The sequence below is a fragment of the Notechis scutatus genome, chromosome 2 (genome assembly GCF_049901735.1).
Source record: "Notechis scutatus isolate UNSWTSFEM ecotype Mainland chromosome 2, rNotScu1.2, whole genome shotgun sequence".
Classification (NCBI taxonomy): Eukaryota; Metazoa; Chordata; class Lepidosauria; order Squamata; family Elapidae; genus Notechis; species Notechis scutatus.
Genome location: NC_142010.1, coordinates 254965033 through 254978029, shown reverse-complemented (window position 1 = coordinate 254978029; position 12997 = coordinate 254965033).

The window sequence follows — 12997 nt, the reverse complement described above, 5'->3', positions numbered from 1 at the left end:
CTTCATTAAATGGTGTCTGAAGAAGGAGGGGACCTATTAAAAGCATGAACGAGAAATGGAAACATGGAAATGGATGCTTAAATACATCACCTTTATAAACTTGATTTTGGTTTTGAATGTGTGGTGTTGTTTGGAATAGTCTTGTGTTGTTGGTTTAGCAATCGATGGGTTTTTATGTAGCTGAGTTTCTTCATGGGATCAGCACTTTATACAAGTGTTACTTTCTTTGGGAAAAAATTCTTTCAGCGTTTGCTCACTAACCTCATAAATTTCAATGTTTCAGTGTATAATTTATGAATGTTAGATTAATCTTTTAAAAGAAAATTAGGGTTTATTTCTGTGTGCCTAAACTTTTGAAACTATCATTACTGTGTTATAGCAATGCCATCCACTTTGATTTGAGAAAGATAAGAAAAAAGCTTTAGCAGAATTCTGAGAAGAATATGTTGATTCTCTAATTCCAGAATATGTATAAGAAAATCTGGAACATAATTGCACACTGAAAGCAACACTTTTTGAAATATTTCAAGATAGCTTTTACTTAATAATATGATAAAAACATCAACATCAAAGAATCATTTGTTTAGTTATTTGCTTATAAATTTTATCTCATATCCATCATGTTATAACTCTGGGTAGTTAACATGACAATAATAAAAACATCAATTCATCTCCCTAAACCCTAACAAAAACACCTGATTTTTATTATCAATAAGCAAATGTTTCTCCATATATCCACATTCAATTTCACTGGGTTCCAGGCCCTACCCCAATACTTAGAGCAGCTGCGACAGAGAAGAAACATTTCACGGGTTCCACCAGAAGACAACATTTGAAGGAAAGGACCTGGAACATAACTGTAGATTGTGAGAAAGAAAGTGTTAATAGAAATATGCAAGAACCATTACCTGGAAAAAGGAGCCGAAGCATTTAGTTCAATGAAGTGGACTAAATGAAATATTATTATAATCAGTCCCATCAATAAAAGTAGTTTTGAGGCTGAAGGTTCGTTCTCTAAGTTTGTTGGTTGGTTTCCAAATGTTTCGTTACCAGGCTTAGGTAGGTAACACCTTCAGCAGAATTTAGGGGATGTCAGTGTGAGTGTTCTGTTTATAAGAGAGGTGTCAAACTATGCATGGGTTTGCCATACCTGGGGGAGGGGTATGGTGCTGGGTGGAGGGATTCTGCCATTTGGAATGAAGACAAGCTGGCTGGTGGGGAGGCGGGGCCACTGATGATCACTGAGTGGCCTGATGCTACCGCTACAAGCCTCCAGGAGGCGGAAGCCAGCTGATGATCAGCTGTTTGGTGGGCCCCGAGGATCGGCTGAATGGAGGCTAATCCACCCTGCTGAAGAACAGCTGAGGTGACCAGGCAAGGACTGTGGAGGCAGACGGGGCATGACCCTCCTCCTCTCCTAGATAAGATGTGCTGCGAGGCTGAAGCTCCCAGTGCTGACTTTACATCCATTTTGCTTTGGGAGCTCATTGTGTGCCAGAGTTCGACTCATTAAATCCAGTCAGTGTCAGCCTTCAAGATCTTCTACTATTGCTTTGCATCTTTTGGCTGCCATAAGTAACGGGGGGAGGAGGGGGTAAAGTCTGGGAAGCGAGCTGGAGGTGTTACATTCTAGTGTTGTATACAATGAGGAGGGGGGAGTATAAATTCTTGCTTAGGTTTCTATTTCTCGCTTAGCTTTCTTTTCTCTGCGCAGCTGCAAACCTTTATCAAAATATGCCACGGTCAATGAACAGAGGCCTCATCACCACCTGAAGATGTCCACATGATCATATTCACAACTTTTAATTGGAAGAATCATTTGAACTATTGGGGGTGGGAACATTTCCATCACTTTGTATATGTGATTTGCGCGCCTAATTCCTCAGATTCAGAATTCTGTTGTTGCTACCACTTCATTTTCAGTAAAATATATCTTTTCTCTAATCTAAGGAGTCTAAGTATTTCTTTCTTGAATTTTGAATGGAGCACTACCTGACAGTCAGCCTCCAACCATGTGGTGTCTTAATTACTGGTTTAGGGCCAGAGCTCAGACCTCTTGAGACGAGGTGTGGGTGAAGGTCTTGGGATGGGTCAGGTGTGAGTCATCAGTGAGAATCTTGTGATGGGTCTTGAGATAGAGAGGTTACATGAGCAATACAAAAATCATTGGCCACGCTACCACCTGCTACACTTGTGAACTGATCGAAGCCTGGCACTCCACAAGCAAGTCTATCAATAGACACATTGAGCTATAACCAGCCTACGAAGCCCTCAGAATCCAAATGAACTGCACAGCCAACCAGAGACAACACCAGCCCTCAAACAAACCTACACAAACCCACTCCCCACCAGCAGTTCTCCCTACTAGCAATTCTCAGCGACCTGTCTCGCCTGAGGTATATTCCCTCACCTGAAGCCCTTATAAACAGAAGAATACTGACACTGACATCCTCTAAACTCCGCTAAAGATGTTACCTAGCCTGATAACAAAATATTTGGAAACCAACCCACAAGCTCAGAGAATGAACCTTCACCCTCATCCTATACCCGTGCTACAGATATTTGTCACTATTGCAAAAGTCGTTTTACTATTCCTGTGGAGTTGATTTCCTGAGTCCCTGCCTAGAGGGACTGACAGTTTCAGAGCTGGTGGAATGGATGGATATCCTCAATGAGAGATGGTCCCTCAAATAACCTGGACCTGTGTCATTCAAGGCTTTACAGATGATAATTGGCACCTTGAATTGTATTTGGGAAGAAACTGGAAGCCAGTGCAGTTCATGAGCAAACCAGGGCGGTCCCAGAGCTACACATGTCAGATGCTGGACTAGTCTGTGTGGCTTTCAAGGGCAGCTCCATATAGACTACAATACTCTATAGTCCATCCTTCCAATCCAAGAATGCTGAATCTATGCAAAGATTCCTACCAGGATGCCATTTGCAATTTGTGCAGGAACCTCAAGTCCAGACAGACTTCCAAATTGCATCTCTATGTCTGTGGAAATGCTATGCTCTCTAGAGTAAAATATCCTCACCAGAAATAGGAGGGCCAAATCTCAGAGCCACTCTGGCTTGCTATGATAGAGTTGAACAAGTTCTACCCCACCCAGATGTCACAGCCTCCAAGCCTTGGGCCAACATCCTAACAGGAGGGGTGTATAGCTGGGCATCATTACCATACTGATTATACTACACTCCAGGCCACCAGATGACCTTCCCCTAGTGTCTCATGTTAAAGAGGAGGAGTGGAAGATTTGAGCCATGGGATGTGCTATATATGCACCCAGTGTTTTTAATGAGGAAAGTAATCCCAAAAATGTTTTTGCTGTGGCCAAGCAGTTTGCAGAAAGTGAAGAAAATAAAAAGTGCATGTACAAATTCATATATTATATGTACACATTTATTGGACTATTTGAGAGAGAAAGAGAGAGAGAGAATATTTCTGAATATTCTGTTAGCATTTTTCTTGAATTCATAATAAACTGCTGTAGAAATAGGGCCGAACAATTTGCAATTGCTAAAATTCAGTCCAAAGAAAACTGAATTCATTAGTTCTGAATGACAAATTTAATTATATTTTACTGCTTATGGATTTCAACAATAAGATTCATTGCCATGATAGATTGCATGTTTCACGGTCATATGTTTATATGAATTTAGGACATAAACCAACCAGAAACCATGAAAGTGATGGGCCAGGATGAGAAAGTAATATTAATTTGTCTAATAAAAACTGACTAAAGTTAATTATCACATTTATGAGATTAAGTGATCTGCATCTACTGCTCATCTGTCACACATAGAAAGCAATCACCTTTGCATAAATATATAAATAGCAGATAAGCGATTACACCAGAGGTGGTATTCAGCAGGTTCTGATCAATTCTGGAGAACCGGTAGTGGAAATTTTGAGTAGTTTGGAGAACCGGCAAATACCACCTCTGACTGGAGATTTTATAGTCTTCTTCCCCTGCCACGCCCACCAAGCCACGCCCACAGAACCAGTAGTAAAAAAAAATTGAATCCCACCACTGGATAACACATTAAATAAATGTCGTAAAAGCAGAAATAGCTGAATGAATGAATGAAAATTAGGAATGTAAATGGGATGAAAAGTAGAATTTGTATGGAGGAAGAAAGCAATAGGAAACAGAGATTTAGTGTGTGAAGAATGTGAGGAAAGAGGAAGGAAAGAGAGAGAAGATCAATTTAGATTTAAAAGAAAGGGTTAAATTTATCAGGAAAGCAATGGCTAATTTCAAAGGTATAATAATAATAACTGTGGTGGTGCACAGGTTAGAATGCAGTATTGCAGGCTAACTCTAACCACAACCAGGAGTTTGATCGTGACCAGCTCAAGGTTTACTCCGGAATGGGACAACTTGCCACAGCCAACTGGTCATGGTCAACTTGCCATGGCCAACTCATCACAACCAATTTGCTGGGGGACATTTCACTGCGAGACAATTCAACAATTCAATTTAATTATTTAAAATAATTAAAACATTATTTCAATGTTTGTCATTCATATTTCATTTTTTCCCCTCCTTTGGCATCCTTTCTTTAATTATTATATTCCACTATTTTTTCAATATTAGTGTAACTCTTGTCCCATAGCTAGATGGCCATAGCGAGTTGCCTGCAGTAAATCGGCTGTGGTGGAGTTGGCCATGGCCAGTTGTCATAAACCCAATTGAACTCAGCCTTCCATCCTTCTGAGGTCAGTAAAATGAGGACCCAGATTATTGGGGGCAATAGGCTGACCTTGTAAACTGCTCAGCGTGTACTGTAAAGCAATGGCCGACAACCCTTTTTGCACCAGGAACCGGTTCCGTGGAGAGAGGTTTTTCCACAGACTGGAGGGGGTGTGGTTTCATGTGCTGCTTGCATCCTGAAGATGGTGCTTCACTTGTTTTTGTGGCCCGGTTTCTGGCATGCTGCGGGGTTGGAACCAATCTGTAGGCTGGTACCAGTCTACAGACCAGTGGTTGGGGAACCCTGCTGTAAAGCACTATGGAGTGGTATATATGTCTAAGTGCTCTTGCTCTTGCTAGTGCTATGCTCAGTTAGACCCACTGTCTTCATCCTATATTCATCCAGTGCTGCATTGCGAATATATATGATTTGTCATATATTAATATATCTGCATCCGGACTTCCGGTTTGAGCTTCTTCAGTGACAGACCGAAACCTCATCTCTGCGAGGCTTTGATCCGTGCTCGCCGCTGGAGCGCCCCGAGCCGGCTGGCTTCGGGGCTAAGCCACCCCGTAGAGGTGGTGAAGAAGGGGGAGACTGCCTGCAGGGTTTAGGAGAGCCGCATCTCTCCTCCCCAGCTGGTCATTACTCCCTTTCCTGAATGCGGTTGCAGCGGTGGTCAGAAATGGCCACCACAAAGAAGAACTCGACTGGAAAAGAATGTGCAGGAGGAAGATAAGAAGAGAAAGTTTTGGTTGACCAGGTCAAACAGCAAAAGCAACAAATAAGGTACCCTGGAATTGAAACTATTAAAAAATAATAACATTGTTCCCTAAGAAGATTTTTAAGCTGCGAAGGAGAGAGAAAAGGGAAAAGACTTGTTTTTTTTTCTTCTCCTTTTCCTATACTGACAGCTAAGAGACTGAAGTAAGAAATTGGAAAAAAATCCACTTTGACATCAATAGGCATTTAATGCTGAAAATAAACAGTCAAAGGGATAATAAAGATTTCTGGATAATTAAAAGCTTTTGAAAACAGGAAAGGAGAGAAAAAGAATAAAAGGGCAGGATCTGGAAGGGAGGTGACTGCCTGGAATTAAAAAAGAACTTACAACAAAATCTCAACAAGACTTCCAAAAGATACATTCTAACTGAAATATCGCAACAAAAACCCCAGGAAGAGAAAGTCGAAAAAGAAATAAGAAGATATAACTTGGGACTATCTGGATTACTTGATGATTTCTAGATTCTTGGTTATTGTTTTGAATGACTAAAATCAATCGGGTGGTTGTTTAAAACTGTTTAAAATGGCTCCACTTTTAGAAGAACTGAAAATGGAACTTAAAGAGTACAAAGAAGATGCACAAGAAGGGGGAGGTTCTTTTGGCTTCGTATTTCAGTTTTTAGAAATGGAGATTTGGAATTATGAGAAACAACAAGAAATGCCTGCAGAACAAGAAGATTGCAACAAAGAAGAAGCCATCTTTAATGAACAAGCAATCTTAGATGGGGGCGGGGAAAGGAAAGGGGGGAAAGAGAATGGAAAGTTTAAGATTGGGAAAAACAACTCCAAAAAAATAGAGTGAAAAATAAGTATAAAATCAGAAAGCAACAGAAGAGGGAAATGCAGAAGAGAGAATTAGAAATAGAGAGACAAGGGGGTAAAAAGAGGAGGGAGAAGATGAGAGGGAAGAAAGAAAGGAAAAGAAGTTATAAAGGACAGAAACAAAATACAGAGAAACAGGGCCTATTTAGAGATAATGGGTGAAAATTTAATGGAAAAAGGGATTCTGCAAAGGTACATAAGATAGTATTGTTATATTAGAAACAGAAATAATTTTAGAAAATATGAAACAATGTATGATTAAAATGTCTGATAAAATAGCTATCATAATTCAGTAGAATGCTTGTCAATAAATAAATGTAATAAAAGGTATATTTAATGATTTATAAAACTTTTGTGATGAGAAATAAGGGGAAAATTAATTATGGAGATTATATGTGTTTTTAAGGAAGTATGATATTTAATTGAAAAGAAGTGTTAAAGATGTTAAGACTGGAACAGAATGAGGGTTTATAATTACATATATTTACAATCTTTTTTTTTTAAGAATATAGTGTGTATTATAAGAATGTACCAAGCAGAATTCGATTGGAAGTTATGTATTATGTATTATATTGAAGGTCATAACTTTAAGGTATATATTGAAGTTTAAATAAGAGTTGAATGGATGTAATTAAAAGATATAAAGGTGCCATACTCCAATTAGTAACTACAAGAGAAAACTTGTTTAATGAGAAAAGATAATATGAAATTGAAACAGAACAGACAAAAGTATAAATATAATGATTTGAATTGAGATGAGATAATCAAATTAAAATTGAAAAAATCAAAAGAGGGGAAAAACTATATAGAAAATATAAAATAGTATAAGATATGGAATAGAATACAAAAAGGAGCATGATATTGAGTTTTGTGTCTATATGAAGAAGTTCAACCCGGGACCATGCTATTTTCAAAACAGATGTTTTACTTGTATTTTGTGTGTGAAAACCCAAATAAAACTTTATTAAAAAAACCCAAAAACATCACAAATGAGCCAATCCAGTCCTTGTGTTCATCATCAATAGTTTTCATTCTGCAACCTCAATGCTGGGGGAAAAGTGATCTAATTTGTTAATAAACTCAATATATGACAACATGAGTCATTTCAAAAAAAAAAAACATTTAACATCATCTCAAAACCCTGAATTTGTATGTATATTTGTTTGGAAATAAGACTTATTTTATCCAGTGAGACTAATATCTGGTAACTGTATTTAATGTGGCAAGTACTGATCTGAAGAATTATTAGCTATAGAGTAAAAATTCAACATTCTATTCAGGATAAAAATACTCTGAAATGTTTTCAAGTTAAGTTTTACATTTTTAAAATAAAAGCAAAAACGTGGAATTTGGGGATCTATAGCGTTGTTGTAGAACTTTATAATGATGCCACCAATGGACCAAAGACTTATTCAAAATATTTTTTCCCTTTAGATCTTATATGCTACAAATATATTTTTAAAAATGAAATAATCCCAGCTGTGAAGCTCTGTTAAAAACTGCAGGCATTTAGAAGCAGGCATTTTTCCTTTTTCAACATTTGTTACATATTATTAAAAGAAAATGCACAGAATAGACACCATATTAAAGTGGCATTTTCTAGCCTGACTTTTTTTTTTTCTGATGGCATGTTCATACTGCTTTGAATATTGATTTCCAGGCTTATTCCATTGTCAGTATTAGAAAGTTGGTCCCTGTTTATTCTCTCAACAGCCTTTTTGAATGCATAAGAAGTGATTAAAAGAGTTGTATTACTTTCTTCAACGAAGAAAATACATATGCATAAAGAAGGGACAAAAAAAGAATCTCTATTAAATTTTTGATAACTACAAATTCCATACAGTATAAAGTCTTGGGCCTGATTTGGTGATCTTCTTAGAATGTATGTTTTCTTCCCATTCTTGGCCTTCTTATTCTGATTTTCCTTAACTAGCTATCACAAGGAAAAACAGTCCCGCTGCCTTTTAGAAAAAGAAGAAAGCAAGCAAAGCACATTTGAGACAACTATGACTTGGATGCAGAGTGAATTTGATTTAAATCAAGTCGATTTAAATCATGATTTAAATCACTAGTAAAAAGGCTTGATTTAAATCGACTTGATTTAAATCATAATATTTAAAGAGCAGCTGTCATCTCTATCCTGCAGCAGCTCCTCCTCTGACCCGCTGTTGACTCACCGACAGTTCCATTCACGTTAGTGGGATGGCCAGTGATGTGGCAGTGATACAACAGGTTGAGAGATGTGAAAGGCAGCAGGTGAGTGGGTGCCTGCTAACAGGCGCTGCCATGATGGTCTTTAATATTATATTTATAAGCTGCTTAGAAGTTTTCACTTTCATTTTAACTGCTTGCCCTTCCTCCTCACATTTAAAGCCTGGTGGTACAGATGCATTTCTTTTCAAACAATCATACAGTTTGTAGTGTACATAGGTTTGCAAAACAATGGGATAAAGGAATATTCATGAACTTTGTTTTATGATTTATCTCATGGTTACTGTGAAATTGTGTGAATGCATCAATGCAGTACATGTTATCTCAGCTTGCATAACATTGGATTCACTGAATGAGTTTAGCAAAAATATTAATATTGCAGACTATACATGCTACATAACTAATTTTATTTTTTATTTATTTATTTGATTTGATTTGTCAATCGCTTACAAGATAATAGGTATAAGTATATATATAGTTATGAATACATGAAATGGGTACATATAAGAAAAATAAAAGAAACAATAGGACAGGGACGGTAAGCACGGTGGTGCGCTTATGCACGCCCCCTACAGACCTCTTAGGAAAGGGATGAGGTCAATAGTAGACAGTCTAAGGTTAAAGTTTTTGGGGTTTGGGGAAGAAACCAGAGAGTCAGGTAGAGTATTCCAGACATTGACCACTCTGTTGCTGAAGTCGTATTTCCTGCAATCAAGTTTGGTGCGCTTAACCTTGAGTTTGTATCTATTGTGTGCTCTTGTGTTGTTATGGTTGAAGCTGAAGTATTCATTGACAGGTAGGACATTGCAATGTATGATTTTATATACCATACTTAGATCAGACCGAAGATGGCGTAATTCAATGTTTTCTAGGTCTAGAATTTCAAGTCTGGTGGCAAAAGGTATTCTACAATGAGTAGAGGAGTGGAGAACTCTTCTTGTGAAATATTTCTGGACTTTCTCAACTGTGCTAATATCAGATACGTAATGTGGGTTCCAGACGGATGAGCTGTATTCAAGTATTGGTCTAGCAAATGTTTTGTATGCTCTAGTTAGTAGTGGGATATTACCAGAGAAAAAGCTACGTAGGATTAAGTTAACAACTCTTAATGCCTTTTTGGCTATGTAGTTACAGTGGGCTCTAGCACTTAGATCATTAGAGGTGAGTATTCCAAGGTCCTTTACAGAGCTTGGGTCATCAAGAAGATCTTGACTATTCAGCTTGTATTTTATTTTCTGATTTTTTTTTTTGCCAATATGTAAGACAGAGCATTTATTTGTTGAGATTTGAAGTTGCCATTTGTTTGAGCATTCTGATACATAATCAAGATCTTTTTGAAGGGTAGCAGTATTGTCTGTGGTATTGAACAGCTTTACTTCATCAGCGGAGAACGCAGTTGCTCTTAATATGATCACAGAGGTCATTTATGTAGAGTATGAAGAGAGTTGGTCCTAGAACACTGCCTTGGGGGACACCACTGTTGACAGGTACAGAATTTGATAGGACGCTCCCAATTTTGACCATTTGTTGTCTGTTTGACAGGAATGCTTCTATCCAGTTATGCAGTTGTCCAGAGATACCGTAAGATTTTAGTTTTAAGAGTAGTTTGTCGTGTACCACTGAATCAAAGTCTTTACAGAAGTCTATGTAGACTGCTAAGCTCCATTTCGTGGCTGAATAAACTAAATTATTAATGTATCTTAAATTAAAAATCTATCTTTAGATAGATTTTTAGTCCTAAAGGATTTTATTAAAATAAATTTGATAAAAATAAAAAAATCTGATTTAAATTAAAAGTAATCAATTTAAACAGAAAAAAGTCAGATTTTTTAAAAAAAAATGTTAATCATTGGTTTTTATCCACCTTGATGACTGAGCATCTCCATAGACATTTAGCAATCACAAGTAAGACCACATTTTCTCTGAGATAATCTATCCTGGATGAATATGAGGGGAAGAAAAACCTGATGGCATCTGATGTGTCCAGTGCCATATTCTTCCTCCTTTACCATTGAACTGATGAAAGAAGCAGAGCAGGGGTGGGATTCAATTTTTTTTTACTACCGTTTCTGTGGGCATGGTTTTGTGGGCATGGTGTGGCTTGGTAGGTGTGGCTTGGTGGGCGTGGCTTGGTGGGCATGGCAGAGGAAGGTTACTGCAAAATCCCATTCCCTCCCCACCCCACTAACCTGCTTTCCAGCTCTGCTCTCCTGTGCAGGGCAACAAAAGAAAACCCCGCCGATCAGCTGGGACTCGGGAGGCAGAGAAGAGATGGGGGCGGGGCCAGTTAGAGTGGTATTTGCAGGTTCTCTGAACTACTCAAAATTTTTGCTACCAGTTCTCCAGAACTGGTCAGAACCTGCTGAACACCACCTCTGAAGCAGAGGTGGTATTAGTCAAAAAGTATGAATTGTACAAGACATTTTAGAGGCTGGTTCATGTCTATGGTTGTATGGTGGAAATTCCAGCTAGATTGGAGGGAGGTGTTAAGCAGGGGTCTGGTTTGGAGTCATTGTACTACAGCAAATGGCACAGACTTTACTCTCCCTCCCACAAAATCTTTGAAGCCTCATCTTGCCATCTCCAAGGGAATGCAGGTAGTCTGGTGAGATTCATGAAGCCTAATTGACTAGCAATAAAGCTCCTGTTGAAACTCCTCATGATTGGTTTCGGTTGTTTTCACCTGACAGGTTGTGCTGGTATGTGCATGTTATACTGATGGATTGTAAATTAGATTGAAGGAGAAGCTATGTAAAATTGTTAGATTTTTCCTTTCCAACATATGCCAACTTTGTTCTAAGTTCAATACAGTTCCATCATGAGAAAAAAAAAAAAACTACCTTCCATTAGCAGGAAAATAGACTGGATCTAAGCATATCTTTCCACTGTCAGCATTCCAATAAAACTCCCCATTTCATTCAGCACTCAGAAACAAAGATCATCCAAGTAAGAATTTATTAAAGAAGTCATACTGGCACATCTGGAAAAACCTGAATCTGAGAGTTCCGGGTTTTCCCTTTGTAATTGAAAATAAAAACCCCATCCCCTGCACCCACCAGTCCATCACATGGTCCAATCATTCATCGTCCCAACTGGAGACATTTCTCCAACCACTCCTTTCCAGGTGCAGTGTTGCTTGACCTTGACTTTATGAGAAAATGTTGTTACGTCTAAACTTCCACCTCTCTATGAAATCCCCCCTCCCAAATTCCCAGGCTTCCAAAGCTGACATCCACCTTCCCCTCTAATTTTTTCCAGAATCTAAAAATAATTTCCACAACTCAGATTTTGGGACTGTTCTAGTTCCAATTAAGGGGTCAAAAACAAATTAGAATGTCCCTACAAATCAAAAAAAGTGATTGAGGATTTAATTCTTCTGCTCATCTCAAAAAAATATCTGTTCTCATGCCATCCCTTGTCATTGTGAATAACAGTTGCTCAATCTTTGGCAGAAAGTTAATGGCCATTCCACCTTTGCCACACACATTCATTCCATCAAATTGATTAGCTGCTTCACTAGAAGCATGTCTGCAACCATATCTCTGTCTCATCAACAGTTCAACTGATGCCACCACCAGTTAATTACAGATAATAATTACTCAGAACTTGATCACACATTACATTTTTCTCCACTCTTTCTTTTCCACACAATGAGTTGTTATTGTGTGTGCTAAGTTCTCTCTCTCTCTCTCTCTCTCTCTCTCTCTCTCTCTCTGAAAATGATGAAATTTGGATTTTTATTTGCATATGATATTTATTTGACTTGACTTTTCTTTCCAATGTTTTCCTGCAATTGCAGGGTTATCTTTCATATCAATTGAGCGTTGATCCATTTGGTTGAAACAGGAATTAATTGACTAGATTGTTGCACAAACCAGACACTGTGGGCTAAAAGAGAGCAACTGGCCCAAAATCATGCCTTTCATGCCTAAGGTGGGACTAGAACTCAGAGTCTGCTAGCGATTGGTCCAATGTCACCCAGCCAGCTTTCATGCCTAAGGCAGGACTAGAACTCAGAGTCTCCTGGTTTCTAGCCTGTGGCCTTAATCACTAGACCCTTTATGATATTTATATGACTGATGGTTCAAATTTGAAAAAAATAAAAAAGGAAGGATACAATGGGGTTACCCGATGAGGGAGAGGAAGGAAAATCAAGTTACATCAAATCCAGTAACTTTTTAAACTATTTCTCTGAAGATGGTTAACACTTTTAGATTGTCTGTCTAGACCAGGGCCCCCCAGCCTGTGGTCCGTGACCTACTACTGGGCCGCTGGCTAATTGCCACTGGGCCATGTGAGGGGCTGGCCGGTGTATGCGTAGACAGCCCCACTTGGCGAGGCTTGTTGTGGATGCTTGTGGCCCTGCTCGCATGACCATTGCTTCAGATGTCATGGGAGTGCATGCGCATGCATGCATGAACATATGTGCTTGCCCCTCCCACAAAATCATCCCCTCTTTCCTCCTTCCCCCACTCCAGGCCACCAA